General features: G+C 34.7%; 1 protein-coding gene across 13 annotated transcripts in view; it reads right to left on the bottom strand.

Moving 5' to 3' along the window:
* Positions 1–22,189, bottom strand: part of TENM3 (teneurin transmembrane protein 3) — a 3,351,339-nt gene that overhangs the window by 1,932,496 nt on the left and 1,396,654 nt on the right. The gene's annotated exons all lie outside the window — the stretch shown is intronic.

Genomic DNA, 22,189 nt, shown 5'->3' with positions numbered 1-22,189 from the left:
GGATACTGGAAGATGAGAGAGCTTCTTGTCTGCTCCCAACAATCATTGATGTTAAATGGCACTAACCACATATCTCATTGATGTTTGGGGATGGGCTTAAGTAAGCAAACCTGTTTGGGCCCTAATTCCAGATGCTCCGATTCTATTTCAGTGGCTCTAAGTCAAGTCCAAATACCACAATGGTTCAAAGGAAAAAAAAAAAAAATTAGGAGAGAAGGCTAAGAAAGAGGGCACAGCAGTGTCACCTAAATTGCTTCAAAAACCTAGGAAAGTTTTCTTTCCTATGACTATGTGACTGAGTGACCTTAACATTACACTGAAAACAGATGGCAAAACAATACAGATATGGGAATAATAACTACAGTTTAGATGCAGTAGAGATTCTAGTAATTTAGTGTAGCCATTTTTTTTAATTGCAAAAAAGGTAGAATGCATCACGGTTTTTAAAAAGTAGTCTATATTTTCTTAACAGATATATCTATGCCATATATATTATGTTGGGCAATTAAAAAAAAAAGAATCTTAAATCAGCCTAGTTATATTTTCTGAATCCTTAACATTAGCTTTGGTGTTCTCTCTGTAACTATTGAAAGGATTATGAACAGAGGAACCAAACAAAGACATAGCTAAGAAGTCTCTAATCAAGGAGGAGTCATGAACAATACAGCTCTACTTTACAATGGAATTCAGGCTTTGTGCAAACCACATGTTAAAGTACTTGACAGATTTAAATAATAATGATTTCAAAGTTAAATAACAAGACAAAGAAGCATTAAGAGATAAAGAAAAGGTAGAAAATTTGTGTTTTCAAATGAGATCTGATAAGAGTCATTTGAGAAAAGAAACAGGAGAAGCCTCCTCAGTTAATAGAAAGAGAAGGGGAAAGTGCATTTTCCAGACTATCAAAATAACCCAGAATTTCAAAAAGGGAAGAGACTTTCAGTGGCCTTTTCATCTAAACTAGACCTCAAAAAGAATCTCTTCTACCATATACCTGACAGATGGTCATCCAGCTCAGGACAGATCACATAGAGACTCACTTTTTAGGAAAGATTGAACCAAGTATGATTAGATGAAAGGAGAAACCAGTATAAGGAAAAATCCAATTCAGCATCATGTAATTTAAGTATAGAATGGATGCTTAACTTAGTGACTAACATATTTTTACTAATTCCTGATTATTTTGCTTCAAATTCTGCAAACTGAGGCCGAAGATAGATCTAATGACTATTCCATCTTTAGCCTCAGTTTGCAAAATGAAGACCAATGAATAGAAATTATAGGATGGTAGAACTTTGGGTCAATAATTTCCTAATGACCAGAACTGTCCCAAAAGTTACCTCAAAAGATGGTGAATTGTCTATTGCTTAAAGACTTCAAGTAGAGACTGAGAATATCTTTCCTGGATTTAAAAACAAAAACAAACAAACAAACAAAAAAACATCTACTTCATATTATGATGTCATGCCTGGATGATTGTAGCTATTTCCTAGCTAGATTCCCATTTTCTAGGATGCTCCTAAATTAATCCTGACAATTACTATCACTTTTACAACTTCTAGCACTTTCCTTATGTTACTCATATACACAGTAATTTCCATTAAATAATAAAAATAAAAGATAATAAATATATGTATATGTATGTGTGTGTCTGTATACATAGCTCTCTCTATAAAATATATTCGTATACATATATATATATACACATATATACACCCATATGTATGTATGCATACATAATATTTTATGCGTATGTACATTTATTTATTTATTTGTTTGTTTGTTTGTTTGTTTGTTTATTTATTTATTTACACATCTTTTAAGGGCCAGAAACCATGTGCCTTATAAGAACTTTATAATTACCATCTCATTTGATTCTCACACCAATCCTGGAATGTAGGTGCTATTCCCATTTTACAGATGAAAAAAAGTGAGCTAAATAGAGGTTAAATGACTTGCTTAGGATCACACAGCTAGTAAGTATTGTTGGTCAAATTTGAACTCAGCTTTTAATTCTAGGTCTAGCACTCTATCCATCACAAAAACTAGATGCTCATACATGAAAAGACTCTTTACTGTAAACATATCTGACAAAACATAGCTTCTGCTTGAAGATCCCCCCCCCCCCCACCAACTCTTAGGGCTACTCATTTCAGTTTCAGACAGTTCTATTTGGAAGTTTTTCCTCCTATCAAACCTAATTTGACTTCTGTGTAACTTTTACCTATTGCTTCTCTCTTAGGCTAACCAATCCTTTCCCCCAATGCTAGCCCTTCAAATAATTGAAGACATGTATCATGGCCCTATCTGGTATTTTCTTTTCTAGGTAAAATGTGTCTAGTTCCTGACATGACACAAATTTGAGGCTTTTCACTATCCCCTTTGCCTATTTCTAGACACTCCAGCTAATCAATATTCTTCTTTAAACCAGAGTATCTAGAATTGAACAGAGTACTCCAAAAAGGCTTTGACAGAGGCAGCATAAGAACACCCCAACCTTCCCACACCTGGAAGCTATTACCTTCTTAATTCATTCCAAGACTTGTACTCTTTACAGCGTTACAGGACACTACTAATTTTGGGGGTGCATTAGAAGAACTAGATATTTTTCAGAACAATTAATGTTCAGCCATGCTTTTATCTACCTTATACTTGTGAAGTTCATTATTTGAACCCAAATGCAAGGTTTTACAAATATAGTGAAATGTTGTTGCCCTATATTTATAGTACTATCATATTTTTGTTTTATTGTGTTTTGTTTTTCAACAGTGTCTGGCTTTTTGTGACCCCTTTTGGAGTTTTCTTGGCAGACACTGTAGTAATTTACCATTTCCTTCTCCAGTTAATTTTACATAGGAGGAAACTGAGGCAAAAAGGGATAAATAACATAATTAAGATAATTAGAGGTTAAAAAGAGCTAAGTAGTTTATCCAAGGTCACACTGCTAGTGCCCAAGGCAGCATCTGAAAGCAGGTTTTCCTAATTCCACATTCAGCACTATTATGCCACTGAGGCACTGAAAACTAGCCAAACTAGGTCTCGAATCTACAAATCTGTATTTATGTCTATGTGTGAATAGTAAGTATCTCTACCAAACCCTCTGCCTTTCATATGAGATGAGAATCTTTTGCCTAAATGATGAGCCTTAATATCCCATTTCACTTTAACTGAGTAGATCCTTATATAAGAATTTTGGACAGGTGGAAAAGGGTGCTATTATCTTGAATGAAATTGATGCAGTCATGGCCATATTTTTATAAAATGTGTTTTCTTGATGTTTCCAGTAATGAATGGTCTATTTCATCGTGAGTGTCTCTCCTAAGAGTACTGTTCAGGCAGGGCTCACCATAATGGGCAGTGTCAGCTTTCCCTCCCAAGTCAGCATTGCTAAGAGAAGCTGCCATTACTTGCTCCAGGACCATGACACAGGACACAAGTTGGCCAGAAGGCACTTGTGATCCTTATGACCTTCTATCTTTATTACATTCTAATAGCAACTATATTAACAAAAAATACATAAAGGGCAAAAGTACTTGAATGACCACAGCTACATCCATTAAAATAGTTTCAGTTACTGCTTTGCATTTTCTAAGGAGGACAAGTAACAAACACAAATATATATATAAAATTATATATATATATAATTATATATAATTATATATATATACATATATATACTTATATATATACACATATATAACATATGCATATATATTAAATTTTTAAAAATCACTTTATGGAAAGTGTAAAGGAGGGAATTTAAAATTTTTCATTAAGGAGATGGGGATGAGGGATCACTGAAAAGATATTATTTGCACTTTAAGGAAAAATCTCAGAGTAGAAATCACAATGCTGGTATGGCTTTTCATATTTAAAGGTGTGATATCTGAATGACGCAAAGGACAATAGAAAGAAATATGGTAGCATACTGCCGATGATGACATAACCTAAAAGTACCATAAAAGAAACAATCAAGATTTTGTGCATTATCACATTGCAAGAGTGAAGGAAAGCAGTCAGCCAGAGTGTTATGCTGACACATTCAAAGCACCAAAGAAAAGCCTCTAGTGTTTTTGTATCAGGAGATGTTTCTAGAGTAGGGGCTTTAAATTTTTTTTGTTTCATGGACCTCTAAGTCTGGTGGAGCCTACAAAGTCTATAAATACCTTCAAATTATTTTAAAAATTTACAATAGAAGTAACTGTTAAAGTTTAAAAGGATAATAATATATATGCATAAATAATTTTATATTTCTTATATACTTATAAATATAAAACTATATTATAATAGAATACTATAATATATAAATATATGACATATATTTATATATGTTAACATATGATTTTTTTCTCCTATTCAAGTTTATAAATCTTTTTGAATTCTGTCCATAGATGCCAAGTTAAAAACTCCTATTGTGCAGACATAGAATAGAGCAGTAAATAAGAAGATGGCCACAGACCCTATAAGACTTGGATTCAAGTTGTATCTCTGAAATATACTGGCTTCTGACCCTGAGTAAGGCCCTTAAAATGTTCTTGGGAATGTCTGAAGACTAATTTGCATAGAAGATTTATATTTGAATTAGTACAAGGGGTTTGCAGGTTACTTTTACCTTCAGAATCAAATTCTTAGCGTGCAACAAGAAATTTGGTTTTACATACATATATTGTATCTAGGATATACTGTAACACATAACATGTATGGGATTGCCTGTCATCTAGGGGAGAGGGGAGAGGGAGGGAAGGGAAAATTCGGAAAAGAAGTGAGTACAAGAGATAATGCTGTAAAAAAAATTACCCATGCATATGTACTGTCAAAAAAATTATAATTATAAAATTAATTAAAAAAAAGTAGAAGGGCTTTGTTCATGGGGAGATCCCCCTATCATGGTTTAAGTGTACAGGATTGTAAATTTCATAAGGATATAGACTATGGCTTTTTAAGTTTTTTTCTTCTCCAGCACTTAGGCATACAATAGTCACTTAATAAATGTTTGTTGAGTGAATAAATGAATAACTAGTTAGCTTCCTTAATGGATTTAAAATATTATTTTAATTTAAAAAATCAATGTTTATGCAACATTCCAGAAAGAGTACATAAAGTGAATTATGCCCACATGAGCAAATTGATTTCTAAATGGCTTAAGTAACTAGAAAATCTACTTAATTAAAAGTTAAAGCACAGTCAAGTTGCATTTGATGCATTATTCTCTTCCTGAGATTATGTAACCTTACCTTCCAGTTTAGAACAAAAAACAATTACCTTCCTTGTGGCATACATGCCCCCTCTATCTGCTGTGAAAAAGACAGGGTGGTGGTCTTAGAGGACAGCTGGCCAGATTTGAAGAAGACAGCTAGGAGGGACACTCAGACAAGAGAAACTGGAGGGGGTGGAATGAAAGATGGCAAATCTTCAAACACTAAAAAAAAAGTGCTAGCTAAATGTTTTTATCTCATTTGATTAATACCCCTGACAGATAGACATGTCCTGTTCCCCTAACCTATCATTCTGGCTACTCTTCCCAAAAAAGCCTAAAGCAATACCAGAAAATGTTCAATTCATAAAAGAATACAGAAGCAGATGTGATAAACAGCCTTTTATCACAGCTCTTCCTGATTATGTGTAATGTACAACTTGAGGATAGGTAGATAGTAGGACCCATTTTTGCCTCAAAAAAAGGCTCAAAAAAAGGTTTGATCGCAGTTCTTCATGTAATTCCAAGGCCAACCAATTCCAATATACTTAACACTAATATCAGACCTCCCTCACCCTTCCCCCTCCTTTCACCCACCAGTCCAGTTTTCAATCTCCAAAACAAATACCATCAGCTCCAAGGTGCTCCTTGGAACTTTGAGATAGGTCTAGAGATATCTGAGAAGTATTTCCCTGAGTCAAAATGGCAGAGTAAGCAGTGGATCTCCATAACTATGTTCACCCCCAAACAACAATAAAATTACTGCCCAAACAGCAGATTCAGCAAAAAGAAGAGGCTGGTGGAGAAGGGGGAGCAAACTTATAGTCCAAGAATCTTGGTAAATTGCCAAGATACCAAAATTGTCTTGATTTGTAATTGGGAAAAATAAAAATACTATTAAAGGAAATATACACAAACACATATATTTATATATACACACAAATACATTTATACCTATATCTATAGATACAAATACACACATATTTAAAATACATCTAGAGCAGGCCAGATGCCACCCGCTGAGGACTTTTATGTGGCCCGCCGGGTAATGACAAACGGGCTGAGGGGCAGAGACAGAGAGTGAGCTTTTGTTTTTACTACAGAACGGCCCTCCCACAATCTGAGGGACTGTGAACTGGGCCCCTATTTAAAAAGTTTGAGGACCACTGATCTAGGGAATTGTAGACAGCCATTTGTCTCCACAGTGTCATGGATGCACAGACAGTTGTTGCTGCTTCCTCAGTATCTGACAATTCAAGCAAAGTTTTACCCCTGTAAATTCAATCTTAGCAATTATCTTAAACCTAAATAGTTTTCTCTAGAATTGTCCTAAGTATGCACAGCAAAAACAATGCCATATCAAATTCATGTACACATTTTACACACACATGCATGCACATATGTACTAATCTATGACATGTTATATATACAGGATATTATCTATAGAATTTATACATACATTCATATATACTACATACATAACAATAACAGTGGCTTTGGATTCAGGGGAATCCCAATTCTGCCACCTACTGGATATAGTATCTGTTAGTCATATAGTTAAATACCTTGACAAAAGGTAAGTACTTGACAAAAATACTTGACTTGGTAGGAGAGTAGAGTATTGGGCTTGATATAAGGAAGATCTGACTCGGTCAAATCCTCTCTCATTACATTTGCTAGTTTTCTGATCTTGGCAAAAATCGCTTTAATAGAGCCCAATTTCCTAATCTGTAAAATGTGGCTGTTGAAGTAGCTAACCTTGAAAGGCCCCTCCATGATCTAGAGCCATGATTTTCTGTTTGGTAAGAGTTATCCTGCTTTCCTTTTCTGAAATTCTTAGTCAAGTATTCAGATCCTGCATGCCTGGCAAGTTAGTGCCTTTCTTGTTGCCTCAGGGAATGAGAATGGGATTTATAGGTTTGGAAAATGGCACAATTCACAGAATAGGGTTATCTACATTCACAAAACCATAGATATTTCCAAACTCATTCCCTTTTCCGGCTTCCATTTTAAAAATCAGGTCTTGTGCTTTGCCCTCATGAGATTAACAGTCTGGGATTAGGGCAGGCCCGGAATCCCATAAGTGAGAGCACTCCACAGAAACTACCCTTTCCCCAGCTCCCTGTATATGGAAGTTGGGAACCACCAACAGTTGCTATCCAGCTGATCTCAATTGCTTTGCTGTTGCTTAGGGAGAAAGGCGATCTCTAAGTAGCTGGGGCCCAACCATTTAGTGTTTTATAGACCATAGACTATTGCACTCAGAAGCAAATAAGGCAGGGAGTACAGACTGCAGAGCATGGATGTAATGTGCTCCCTACAGCTTCTACCACACAATCACTGCCTTAAACTGCATTCTGCACCAGCTAGAGAACTTCTGGATTTCCTCCAGAACAAAGACATTTACAATAATCCAGTCTTGCAGAATATTATTCCATAGGTCTTCCAGTCTCTTCAGTGGTGAAATTTTCCTCACTTTTCAGCAGAGAAGAATGTTTCCAGGTTAACATGTAAAGATTATTTGTTTGTTAGCCAAAATAACTGAGATTTCATTATTTATGCTTTAAAAAATCTTAATGCTTCCTTTCCAAGAAATAAAGTTATTCATAATTCTGTAAACTTGCCAAAATCATGTTGACAATTTTATTTATTTATACCAAGTACCAAATGTTGCTGATAATGATTCTACTGGGTTTTTCAAACACCTTTTTCATGTACAGTATTTACAGAGAATACAAGTGAAATTTTCTTTGGGATTCTTCACAAAGGCATCATTATTAACTAATTATTTGTGAATTTTTATAATTTTATTCATGGTAATTATTTGAAACTATTAAGAACACTAACATCCATGCCTTTAGTGCTATGTTATATATCAAGCAGTCAAAAAGAATTTGTTAAATATCTAGTGCCAGTTACAGAACAAAGCTTTGGGAATCCAAATGCAAATAAAGAAAGACAAGCCCCTGCCCTTGAGGTGTTTTCAGTCTAAGGGAGGAAGACAATCATAAAAAGAAGGTAAAAAGGTGGAGGAAAAGAAGATACCTGTGACATGGCTATGATGGAGAAACCAAGAAAAAACCAGTCAGATGGGGAATGAAGAAATAATTAGATTGGGTTCCCTCCCTGAAGAGAAGCTCTGAGAGGAACTCCCCTCTCCCCCACCCTGCATTTAGAAGAAAGGTTCTAGGGGTATATAATGATGAAGTAGAATAATGATGAATAATGATGAAGTAGAGTTTCAAAGCTGAAATCATCTTATAGGATGATGAGGCAAGGGAAGCCAAAAAGAGCTCCGCCATGAAGAGGATAGGTCTGAATCTGACTATGTGTCAAAAAGAAGAATGAATCTCTTTTTTTGCTGCATTCTCTCTTCAAGTTTGGAAAGCTATCTTCTCAGGTCATGGAGGGGAGAAATTCTGTCTCTCTCTTTACTAGACAGCCGACTCCTCTCTTGGCTGCGAATTGAAATGTGGCTGCCATAAATAACTATGTTCTCTGTGGTTAAAGGTCAATTCTTCACACATTCTCCATGTACCAGAACCCATATAATATGCAGCATGATTACACACAGAAATATTATGCACTTAAACTTGTAGCTCATTAATAATATACAGCTGAAAGGGACCATCAGATAGAACAAGCTCATCATTTTGCAAAGAGGAAACTGAGTCACAGAGAGGTTAAGTGGCTTGCCTTGCATCCCATAGTTAGGAAGTGTCTGAGGTGGGATTTAAACTCAATTCCTCCTAATGTCAGATTCAGAGCTTTACCTACTTTCGTTTTCTGCAAATTACATTTGTAAAGGGTTCAAATGTTTTCTGAGGCTGTGGTTGTTAAGTGTTGAGTCTTCCAAAAGTAGGGAAATGAAGGTTGTTTTTTTCCCCTAATAGTGACGTTAGTTAATTATTTTGTCAGTGAGGGGAGGTTAGATCATAATCTCCACTGGGCAGTCTCCAAGAGTTCCAGTATCCCGTAGCCAAATTAGCGATGGGTCCCTTTTCCCTCAAGCTTATCTTGGGGGCTTCTCTGACAACAGATGGAACAAGGGGCTCTTTCTGGAGTCCTTTTCCCTTTGGGAAGACTTCCAAGAACTGTACCAGCGATGGAGGTCACCTTTGTCAACTGGATAGAAACAGTTTCTAACCTGTGGGTGGTTGGAATTGAACAAAGCAGGCTACCCCTAAGAGAGTCAGGGATCAAACAGAAGTTTAATTTCAAAGTGAGGGAAATGGCTTGTAAGCAAGGACACAATGCTGGAGCCCTACCCCTAGCTGGGTGGGGATGCTTTAGTGTGGTGAGATCGCAATACTCACAGCTATGGCTTACACAGGGAGGTATAGAACTGACAATGAAAGGTTGATGATGTGACACTTGACAATATGACAAGTTTGATTCACAGCAGGGCTTCATGAAACAATTCTGAGATTTTGATGTGGCTGAGATCATCTAGAGAGTGAGTGCAAAGGATTGCTATTATACCAAACTCAGGGCACAGCCTGCTTGCTGGGTCTTAGCTCTGGAAAACAGGGTATCTTCTATTAGCTTGACACCTCCAGGCCATGATGAGAAATCAGGACATAGCTTTAAAATACACATGGGCACGTTATCTCCTAGGTAGACTATAATGGAATGGAATAAGTATTTATTAAGCAGTTATATTATGCAAAGCACTGTGTTATATCCTTTACAAACACTAATCTCATTTAATCTTCACAATTCTGAGAAGTAGGTGCTATTGTTATCCACCACATTTTACAGATGAGAAAACTGAGGAAACTAAGTGATTGCCCAGTATTACACATCTAGTAAATATCTGTGGCTGAATTTGAATTTAGGTCTTCTTTACCCTCAGACTGAGTTTTATGCATTGCACCATCTAGCTATCTCCAAAAAAGGAAGGGACAGAATGAATGTGTGATTCTAAGCAAGATAGAACAAAAAGATCAACATTAGATAACTTAAGCTATATTAGGAGTATAGGAAAGAGACAAACTTTTCCATTTCTCCTTGTGTCTCTCCAAGACTCCTTTGAGTTTTATTTCTTGGAAGTATTTTCAGTAAGAAATATAGTAATAAATAAACTAAGCTCTCCTTTAGTTTTTGTTTATTTTGTCTTGCTTTTTTCCCTAATTCACTCTCATTAGAGGATCATAGATTTACAAGCTAAAGAGGCCACTAAAATTATCCTTTTTACAGAGGAGGCAACTGTGTCCAGAACTTTTAGCTTGTCCAGGATTACTTGGTAAATAAGTAGGAAAACCAAAATCCAAGCCAAGTCCTTATATTTCACATGCAACATCTCTTCTGTTGCACCTTCAAATATCACAGACTGTGATATGTTTTGTGGAAGTTGTTGAGAACCTATCCCCTTATGTTTCTCAAAAGAGACAGTTTGTTTTTCGCAGCTGGAGATCTCTGACATTTTCCCATTTAATTTACCCTTCTGTTTCCTCAAAAACACCTAATTTGCAACCTATTCCAAATCTCTGGAGAATCTCAGCACTAACTAGTACATTGCCCTACACCTGAGCCATAACTCAGGGACATAAAAACAGAAATCCACAAATTCATCACTGATTTTAGCTTTGGAAACTTTTACTGTTAACTAATATCTAATTCAGTAAGGAACATGAATCAAGTTCTCTGCTTCCATTCAAATAGCCCTCCCCTCAAGATATATAAACTGATTTTCTAATTTCTTTCAACAAGAGCAAGTTACAGAGATCATAAGCCAAAACGAATGCCAGAAATATATAATCAGCAATAAAGGTCTGTTGTTTTAATTTTGAACAGAAATGGTCGTAACAAAGCTACACTGCAGTGTACTCTGAACGAGTTGTCTAATTGATATGAAACACCAAAATAACGAAGTCGTTTCTGGGTTATTGGCCTCTTAATCTTGTATATTAATTCAGGTAATGCACCACTACCACTATCTTCTATTTAATTATTTTTATTTATGTACCATTAAGCTCCATTTTCATTACATTTGTGGTATAAAAAAAAGGGTGAATCCATTGTATTTGGCTACTGGCTTCATCTCATTTGCAATCCTCAGAAGACCCTTTTCTTGGTTCGAGGATTCAAATGACAGTCTTTGACATTCTTTAAAAGCAGTTTTTATTTCTTTAATTAGGAGTTCCAGGCAGGACCTTCTTCTTGAACTCTTCACATTTTGCTATACTTGAGCATCACTTCTTTGGCTGATTGTGTCTGAGTTAGTGCAGAACACATTTCTGATTTGCAAGAAAGCTGCTTGCAAGCCTTTTCATATTCTGCCATAATCCCTTGGTAATTATGAAGCCTCTCTCTGCAACAATAGGCAAATCTGAGAGGAAGGAATGGAAGGGCTATGCTTCACAAAGAGAATTATTCCTGAACACTCTGGCTGAATTTGCCTTCCTATAACCCACCCTCCCCCAACTTCCACGGTGGTCCTTTTCAGAAATGTCAGGGACACAATGGCTCAGAAATTGTGACAATAACTTGGTGTTCATGAAAAACATTGGTTAAATTAAATAGGGCAAGTCACATTTCAGTAAAGAGGGTCATTCAATAGTAGTCAAATCCTACCTACTAAAAATGTATACCAAGGATAGCTGAGTTAAACAACAACAATGACAACAGCAACAAAATTCAACAACAATAAATATTTCATTCTGGGCGTATAATTATTTCTTGTCTCTCTGTCTCATTTTTCTTGTCTCTTCTTGTCTCATTTTTCCACCGGGATTTTTAAAGCTTTTTGAAGACTTTCCTATAATTATTTGCATTCTTCCTCCATCTCTTCCTCCCTTTTTTTTTTTTTTTTTTTTTTTCTCACTAGCCTCCATGAAAGATTGTAGAGGGAATTCTTCACTTCTACAGACTCTTTTTAGTAAAGCTGGGAATGTACCTGTCTAAATATTCAGTGTTGGATTACTTACTGCACAATTTATTTTGTTATTCATTTTCAGCAATTGATGATATATATATATATATATATATATATATATATATTCATTTAGGTTAAAGTTTCATGATTTACTTCATTAAAGTTGAAGAATAAACTTTCTTACAATTTATCAACAATATAATTTGCATATTTGAAGAAACTCTCGTGACACATTATGTTTGGGATCGAATTAAATTTCCTGATCTCTAAAACAACCAAATATGCCATTTCAAGGCTGGATCCTAATCTCAGATGTGGAGCAAACTTCCTATGAAGTTCTTGGCAATGAGTTCTTGAGACATGAGGCAGAGGAGCTGAAAGATTTGTGGATATTTGCCTTCCACTTCAAGGTAAATTTAAAAATAGCTCAACAAAACTAAAATAGAAACTGGCCCAAACCCTAAAATGTAGATATTTTATGAATGTTTCATATAGATTCCCAAGTGAAATTGTGAACTCCTTCAGAGTAGTAACTATGCCTTTCTACAAATTATTCTTTTCTCTTTCCTACTGACTTGTTCAGGTTCTCCAACTTGCTCCACAGCTTTAATTTATATTTTTCTCAACTTTTTGAATTTTAATAGCATTTCTTAGGTAGACTTAGTATGAAGTAGCATGCTTAGCAGGCATTTGATCAAGTATAATAACTGAAAGGCATAAAACATTCCAAAGGTCCTTCTAAAATTAGTGGAAAGCTTTCATGCACACATGCAGAGTAATTTACTCATTCATTTCCAACAAATTTTTTTTTTATGGGAAGAAGTACTGCTTTTAGAAAATGAGCCAGGAATATTATCAGAAGCATAACTAAGTTGTGGAAGCTGATGCTTTGCCTATAGCATTGTAATTTAGAGGGTGCTAATGGTATTTGTAATCCTTCAGCACTATAGAAACAATATAGAAGGGAATAGTTAATAAGAATAGGAAGAAACCAGATGGAATACTTCTTGTTGCCTGTACCCTACCTTCAGATAAAATCCTCCTTGATATATCCCTGATCAAGAAAACCTTAACAGAATCAGCCTTCTAAAGTAGCTGTCACCCTCCCCCCAGCTCAAACAAATTGAGGGCATATATAGTAGAATTCTTTAACCCCAATGCAGAAACAATTACATTTCTGTACATTATAGAACAGCATCAAAGTTATGTTCCTACTTCTATACTAATGTAGTAAGAGGATTAGTTATTTTAGCCACATCATACAATGGAACAAAAGCTTAAATCTGTTTTGTTGGGTCATCATGGTGCAGTGAAAAGAATACTGGAATCCAGTCAGAAGAACTGAATTCAAATTCTGATTCTGTAGCTTGCTTTCCAAATAATCTAGGACAAATCACTTAACCTATGCAGGCCTTGGCTTTTTCACTTGTAAAATGAGGGGTTTGGATTAGACAAACTTTTGAAATTCCTCCCAAATTTTTTTTTTCTGAGGCAATTGGGGTTAAGTGACTTGCCCAGAATCCCACAGCTAGGAAGTGTTAAGTATCTAAGGTCAAATTTGAACTCAGGCCCTCCTGACTTCAGGGCTGGTGCTCTATCCACTGTACCAGCCAGCTGCTCCGAATCCTCCCAATTCTAAAACCTATGTGTCTATGATCCTATTCAGCAGGAACCATGTGAGATGCAAACTGGACCACATTGTCCACTAATTAGTCTTCTAGATATCAAACTCAAAGAAAAGTGGGAGTTGTTAGTCTGTGCATAAGTATCTCTATGGGATGTATATAGGATGTTTTAAAATATGATGTCATTTATGTTTATTATAATTTTATTTTGTTAAATATTTTCCAACTATATTTTGACAACGTTGCTCTAGATTTCCATGACTCAGATAATTTCCACGTTGATCTTCCAGGGAGCTCCTACCATCAGAAGTGAAGTTCCATCCTCAGGACAGAGTTGAGCTGAGCTGATCTAGCTTCTAAGGACTAACGCACGATGATAATCATCGTGCTGCACTGGTAATGCTAGGAAGAGAGGCCCCCATCTAGTGAACCCATGACTACCTTGAAACAGTATGCCCATATTTAAAAATAGGGTAAGAAACTCCACTAAATTGTCATGACTAAATCCCAAGTAAGCAGAAGATGTTAAGAAAGAGTTAAATTTCACGTGTTAGTGGAAGATAATACAAATAATTCTATCCTGGGAAAGAAAAACTAGTTTCTACAAGCTTATGTATAACCAGTCCAATAGACTTTTGAATAAACAAGTCAAGAGGGAAAAGAGTAGAGAAATATGTTTCTATTGGCAAATGCTTGTTAAATCTACTGAAGCAAGCTTTTGCCTTACCCCCTGCTTCTGTAGTGCTCAGCTCAATACCATAAATTGGTTGAAGTTGGGGAAAAAAAATCAGCTCCTCGGGTCCTCATAAACATTTCACTTTTATTTTTAGAAAAAATTGAGATTATTTTTCAAAAACTGCAGGTGTGAAGAAAACAATGTTGAAAACCTCCCATCAACTATTTTATGCTTCGCCCCATTGGAGTGCATTTGGACTAAAACAAATTGGATGAAAACCTGGTAGCTTGAGGTACTGAAAAGTTTATTCTACCTAAAAATTGGTAAAATATTAAAATTATTCGACTTGTCACATCCAGGGAAAGTAGCTTCTTCGTGCATAAACGGACAGTTAATAATCTGCAGGGAAAATCCAGTAAGTGATTCATTGCTATTATTTATTTTCATGAACTCTCATATTCCTTAAGTGTTGGGAAAAAGAACTAAGTGCAAATTATTTTCAATAAAATTACGTGCTGGAGAAAAAAGGAAAGAAAATATTTAATGGGAAAAAAATCCAAGGAACACAGATTAGAGGTGATATTGCCCCAAACCTCCTTTATTCTAAGTCATGCTTTCTACTCTAGTCTTTTTGGTAAATTTCATCTCTGATATTAGATATTCTTTATAAGCTTATTTATGCTATTGCTGGTCATCATATAAATATGGGGAGTCAAAATAGGCCAAAGCTATGAAGCTATGCCTTCAAATAATGAGAAGAAAGATTTTCATATCCAAGCATTTGAGAAACTGCTCTTGTGCCACCAAGATTTGATTTTTGTTTTTTAATGCAAATGTAAAAAGTAACCTCAAATACAATTGACATCCAGATATGGACTTTGACATTTGGGAGAAGATGTTCTAATAAAAGGGAGTATATACAATGAGCTTGGGAAATAGGGTTCAGATCCTGTTCACAAGTCATCTGAGCAAATAATTGCAGTTATATTTGGGTAAAAATGTTCTCACCAGAAGTCCCTAAACCAATGAAATCACAGGTTCAGCCCTACCTCTCTCCAATAGGGCAGGTGGTAGGTAAATAAAGTGTTGGACTAGGAAGGAAAAGGAATTGATTAGAAATTATGTCTCTGACAATTATGTCACCCTGAGCAAGTCACAATCTATTTCAACCTCAGCTTCCTCAACTATAAAATGATGTAAAAATAGCACCTATCTCTTAGGATTTTAATGGGATCAAATGATATAATTGGTAAAGAGCTTTACAAAAGTTAAAGTGCAACCTAAAAGCTATTGTAACTTTTAATACTGGTTACTAGTAAAAGTAATTCACTCAGGCAATGTAAAGAGATGTCTTTCAGTAACATTAGAGGAAAAAACAAACAAAACCTAAATCATCAGAAAGACACTTCTCAATAGACGACTCTGCCCTTGACATCTTGTTTGCTCTCCCTATACATAAAGAACGAATTCATCAAATGACGATAGAAGAAAAGATGAGTACACCAGTCTATGAACACTTAAGATCCTATGAAGTATACAGCTGTTTTGGGAAGAAATAGGTGATTGTCTTTGTGGTCTGAAAGCAGGTAAGTTTTGTTGGAGTTGTCCATTTTTAACTTCCTCACCTTTTCAAGATTTTCTTCCAGTATTCATTTCTTACTCATCTCTTTTCTGACATCTGTTCTTTCTAACTTCCTTTGGTCCTTATGCCTCTAAAGAGAGTTAGCAAGTCTATACTCAACTTTAAAAACAAAAATAAATGCAAAAATACAAATGCAAAACCATATAAATGCAAATCCAACTCCCTCAGCCTTCCTCATGTTACATTTCTCAATCATTTCTTGCTGAACTTTCTCCAATTTTTTCACATCACTTTTAAAAAATTAATTAGTTAATTTATTTTTAATACAAGTTGCTTTATGAATCATGTTGGGAGAGAAAAATCAGAACAAAAGGGAAAAACCATGGAAGACATAAAAAAAACAGGAAAAAAGAAGTGAACATAGCATGTATTGATTTACATTAAATCTCCACAGTTCTTGGTCTGGATGCAGATGACATTTTCTATCCAAAAATCTATTGAAATTGATTTGGATTACTGAATGACTGAGAAGAACCAAGTCTTCCATAGTTGATCATTGCACATTCTTGCTGTTACTGTGTACAATGTATTCCTGGTTTTTCTGGTTTGCATCAGATTGTGTAAATCTTTCTAGAGTCTTTCTAAAATCAGCTTGTTCATCATTTTAAAAAGAACAATAATATTCCATTGCCTTCATAAACCACAAATTGTTCAGTCATTCCTCAATTGCTGGGCATCTTCTCATTTTCCATTTCTTTGCTTCCACAAGAAGAGCTGCTACAAACATTTTTACACATATGGGTCCTTTTCCCTCCTTTATGTTTTCCTTGGGATACAGTCCCAAGGCACTACTGGGTCAAAGGGTACACACAGTTTGATAGCCCTTTGGGCATAATTCCAAATTGCTCTCCAGAATGGTTTGAATCATTTCACAACTCCACCAACAAAGCATTAGTTTCCTAGTTTTCCCACATACTCTCCAACCTTTATCATCATCTTTTCCTGTCACTTAGCCAATCTATGAAATGTGAGATGGTACCTCAGAGTTGTTTTAATTTGCATTTCTCTAATCAATCCTATTTAGAGCATTTTTTTTCATATGACTATAGATGGTTTTAATTTCATCATCTGAAAATTGTCTGTTCATATCCTTTGACCATTTGAGGAATGACTTTTATTCTTATAAATTTGACACAGTTCTTTACATATTTTAGAAATGAGACCTTTATCAGAAACACTAGCTCTAAAAATGTTCCCCCACTTTGTACTTCCCTTTTAATCTATTAGTTTTGTTTATGTAAACCCTTTTTAATTTAATGTAATCAGAGTTGTCCATTTTGCCTTTTATAAAGTTCTCTTATTCTTCTTTGGAATAAATTCTTCCTTTCTCCAAAGATTTGGAGATAAAGTATACCTTGTTCTTCTAATTTGCTTCATCTCACTTTTAAAATATTGAGCAAAAAGATGACCAAAGTTTTCTGACTAATATTAAAGATTGATACAAAGTGAATTGTGTACAATGTATTCCTGGTTCTGCTTCTTTTCTCATCATCCGTTCATGTGAATCTTTCCAGGGTCTGAAATATATGAAATGTCATATCTTGATTAATATTTAGAAGGAAAGATATTATAGAGGCAACTGGGTGATTCTGGGGAATTGACATCAAGAAGACCCAAGTTCGGAATTCTGCCTTCGAAACTTCCTTGTGTGTACAACTTCTGTCTTAACCTCTGTCTATTTCCTCATTTGTAGAATGAGAATGACAATAATACTCTACCTCTCAAGGGTGTTACAAGGATAAATGAAGCACTTTGCACAAACATGATAATTTTTGATATCAAACAATCAATGATAATGATTATGATGTTGATCATGATAATGATGAACAATTTAGCATTGAGGCCTATAGTCTCACAGATCTATAGCAAGAAGGGACCTCAGAAACCATCTTACTGTGAACTTTCTTTTTTATACATTAGGGGTCTGAGATCCAGGATCTTATGATCTCTGAGATCTGATTTGTCAAATGTCACTCAAGTACTGTTAGAGATAGTTTTTGATCCCAAGTTCTCGAGCCTAGAGTCAGAGCTCTGCCTCCGCATGCTGACTCACAAAGAGCATAGGCAAAAATGGATTTTGAATCCTGTCCAATTATATAAATTACATGTGCTTTTCCTACACTATAACGTCTTTGCCAAGAGATAGAACTAAATTTCTGACTCCTAAATCTAAGATAATGTTCTTTCTACTGCATTTTACAATCCAATTACTCGTGATTTTACATTTTTTAATATGTCATGTTCAGCTATTTGTCCACTGTGATTCTAGAATATTTTACAAATAAAATCATATTATGGCTTATCTATTATTCCCCATCAAACAGATGTTCATAAGTGTACTTCTTTCTACCCTATTCTTTCTCTAAATACTGGAGGATGTTTTTTCTCAAATGTAATAGTCACATTAACTTATGTTCATTATAGTTTGTTGTTTACATATCCCTTTTCTCACAAAAACCCTGTTAACTAGTTAGTACAATTGTTACCATCTCCATGTAATAAAAAAAAACTGAGTCTTTTTCCCCAAATAAAGCTTAGTTTCAGAGACAGAATTTGAACATGGATCTTTTACCTCCAATTAATACCTGTTTCAGCATACCAACACCAACTCACCATCATAGAGGAGTTATTGAAGACTATAAAGTATACAATACATTACTGGTCTAATCATTCTTTATTTTGTCTTCCAAAATATTAAAAAGTCCTCAAACTCAATATCATCTATAAGCTTAATTAGCATACCCCATCATCCAAATCACTAACAAAACTGTTCAGTAAGACAGAAAAAAGGAATTAAACCCATGGGATATCATTAATTATATTCTCAAAATTAAACCAATCTCTTTGGTTATGGATCTCCAGAAGAGAGACAGTATGTGTGTGTGTGTGTGTGAGTGTGTGTGTGTGTGTATCTGTGTATATTCTCATCTAACAGTAGCATGCTCCAGATACTACCTTCATGGATTTTTAATGAAAACATCACATTAAACTGAGTCAAACATCATCTATAGCTCCCCTGTTACTTTAACAGCTTGTCATCTCATAGAAGCAAATTGGTCTAACATTCCCCAAGCTAATGTGATTATTACCTAGTACATATATTACCATGTTCTCTTCTTATTGTTAATAACAGATTGAGTGGCAATTTCTTATAATTTTTATCCAAGTATTGGAGGTCAAATTGATTGATCACTATAATATAGTTATTTTTTAAAAAAATATCTTATTTTCCTTTTTCTAAAATATTGGGCATTTCCTCCTACTCCATAAAGACTCTATATCATTGTCATGACTAATGACTCCAAAATAAAATTTTAATATTTCCTCAATTTTCCAGAATATTTATAATCATATCTAGTATGACTAATAGTTTTTATTTAATAACCAAATATTTCTTTCATTAGCCTAGTTTGCTACTGTACTTTCTAAACAGGCAATTCTGTGCTAGAATCTACATGTTCCCAAATTCATGTATCTATTTATTAAAACATATATTCAGCAAACCTTATTGATCACTTGCTACATGTAAGGCATCATGCTTTTTATCAAAAGACAGATAAAAACAAATTAGACATGATCCTTATCCAGAAGGAGAAAATAATCCAAAAGAAAGAAAACTTAAGTGCAAATATATTAAAAATGAGAGAGATGATTGTCTTTTTCCTTCCTAAAAGCAAAGTGTTATGGCTAATCAAAAGAGGAAGAAATCACTTCCAGCTCAAAAGAATAAGAGAAAGTTGAGCATAAGAGATAGATTTCTAATTGAACTTCGGAGAGCAATAGGATTTAAGATACAGTTATGAGAGAGAGGGGATTTTATGTAGCAAATGTTTTGGGTAAAATGCACCCACATTCTTCAGCAAGATTTAATATCCATTCAACAATTGTATGGTAGAGATCAATAGCCATAATAACAATAAAAAGGGGCAAATGGCGTTGCAAGCTTACCTTTCTTTATCTTTTCAGATTCATAAAGATAAATGCTTTAGCTTCTTCCCTTTAAGAAAATTACCTATTTTAGATGGCCCTAAGGAGAATTGGAGAATACTGCTATTCATATCATTAACAGGGATGTAGCAAATATGATCTTTGAATTCTATTGTTTGTTATTAATGTTTATAAATGATGACTTCAATATAGAATCTCTTGGGCTAAATGATCCTGATAACCTTAAAATAGATAAGCAAAGATATTTGTATTATTCTACTATCCTGACCCATTTTGATCCTTTGTTAAGTAGTTTATTATCATAGCATCTGATTAGATAGGACTCCTGGATAATTACAGCATCTATAAGTCACACCTACCCCTGCTGTCTCCAAAAGCCAACTCAAACTCTCATACAATTTCTAGTCTCAAAAAGGACATTACCCTGATCTGAATCTGATATCAGTAAGTGACCTGGAGAATTTTCCCAACACATTTTGGTCTATTCCAAGTCCATTTTTAATGTATAAAACTGGAAAGTTTTCCCTCTTCTGAACATATATACCCCCACCAATATCTTGATTAGTGTATAAGTCTCGTTCCCCCTCGAGTTGGCTGAGTTTCTCTATAGATAGAACTTTTGTCTGCCTCTATTGTTATAGAATATACGGTTTCTTTTATTTTTGCTTGCTTGCTGTGTTGCATAATAAATCTCATGTTTGTAATACCTTCCTAAGTACCAATGAATTCTTGAATGTCTGAGGCAATGAAGCAAGGAAGTATCCATGGCTAGAAGTATGTACAAATTGTCAAGCCCTCATTTTAAGAACCTAGATGTCTTATTACATGGATCTAAAGCCAGCTTGAGAGATCTATGTAAACCTAGGCTGGTTTTCAGGCATCAAGAGATATTCAGAAAGCTGTTTGAGGGTAGAGACCACGTTGGAAATATTTATTTGTTTATAGTACTCAGATGAAACCAGATCCTTAGGATGCTGTTTTGAGCAAATAACCCTGTCTGAAGCATTCTAGGACTACTCAAGTCATGTAGGAATGCTTATGAATGATGGATCTTAGGAAATGAGTAGAAATCCAGTGTGATTCCACAGAAAGTCACTTATAATTCTGCTAGGATGGAACAGAATTTTTAGAATCTTCCTGAAATTTCCTTTAACATTGGACTATCAATCTTTTTGTCAATAAGAACTTCATTCTTTTTGCTTTTTAAGAAAAAAATATCTTTATGTCTCTTTCAAGTTGAATTTTTAACTCTGTGTGTGTGTGTGTGTGTGTGTGTGTGTGTGTGTGTGTGTATCTTCTTTTTTCTTTCTCCCCCTATCTTTTTTTTTTGGCTTTGGCTTTCTCAAGTTCCTGAGTGTGTCCCCACACTCTTGTGCTAATTCCTTATATTCTTCCTTAGTGACCTGGCCTCTTTTCCAAGCCTAGTGGCATTCCCATTAGTTTTTCAAATGCTTCCTTGCCCTGATTTTAGCAAAGCTTATATTTTGATATTGTTTCTATCTTTCTACATAAGCGAAAGAATTGTTATTTTGCAAATTGAATTCTCATTAAAGAAATCCCCAGGATTTTTGAACTTATTTTATAAAGCAAGTCGAAGGGTCAAGATGAAGTGTACTATACTCTTTTGTAATCATACTACCATGGTTATCTCCCTGAAGTTTGAGAGCTCCAGCACTGTATGAAAATAATTACAATAAACACATCTCAAGAATTCACTGTGTATACTCCATACCAAGATAAGATTTAAATGAATATATGATTTAGATATAAAAGGGCAAAACCATAAACAAATTAGGAAAGAAAGTTTACCTGTCAGATTTAGAAAGGAAGATTTTATGACCAAAAAGAAGTAAAGAACATTATAAATACAAAATAAATATTTTTTGATTACATTAAATTATTTTTTTCACAGACAAAACCAATGCAACTAAAATTAGAAGGAAAACAGAAATTTGGGAAATATTATTTTATATCCAGTGTTTCTGATAAAGCCCTCATTTCTCACATTTATAGAGAACTAAATAAAATGCATAAAGAATACAAGTCTTTCCTCAATTGATAAATGACCAAATGATATGAACAGATAGTTTTCAGATGAGAAATTAAAGTTATCTATAGTTACATGAAAAAATGTTCTAGATCACTATCTATTAGAAAAATGCAAACTAAAATAACTGCAGTATTGTTTGACACCTATCAGATTGGCTAATATAACAGATAAGGAAAA

Source organism: Sminthopsis crassicaudata, chromosome 6 (genome assembly GCF_048593235.1).
Source record: "Sminthopsis crassicaudata isolate SCR6 chromosome 6, ASM4859323v1, whole genome shotgun sequence".
In the NCBI taxonomy this organism is placed as follows: domain Eukaryota; kingdom Metazoa; phylum Chordata; class Mammalia; order Dasyuromorphia; family Dasyuridae; genus Sminthopsis; species Sminthopsis crassicaudata.
The sequence above is the reverse complement of the archived record's forward strand: the minus strand, read 5'-3'. Positions and strand labels throughout refer to the sequence as shown.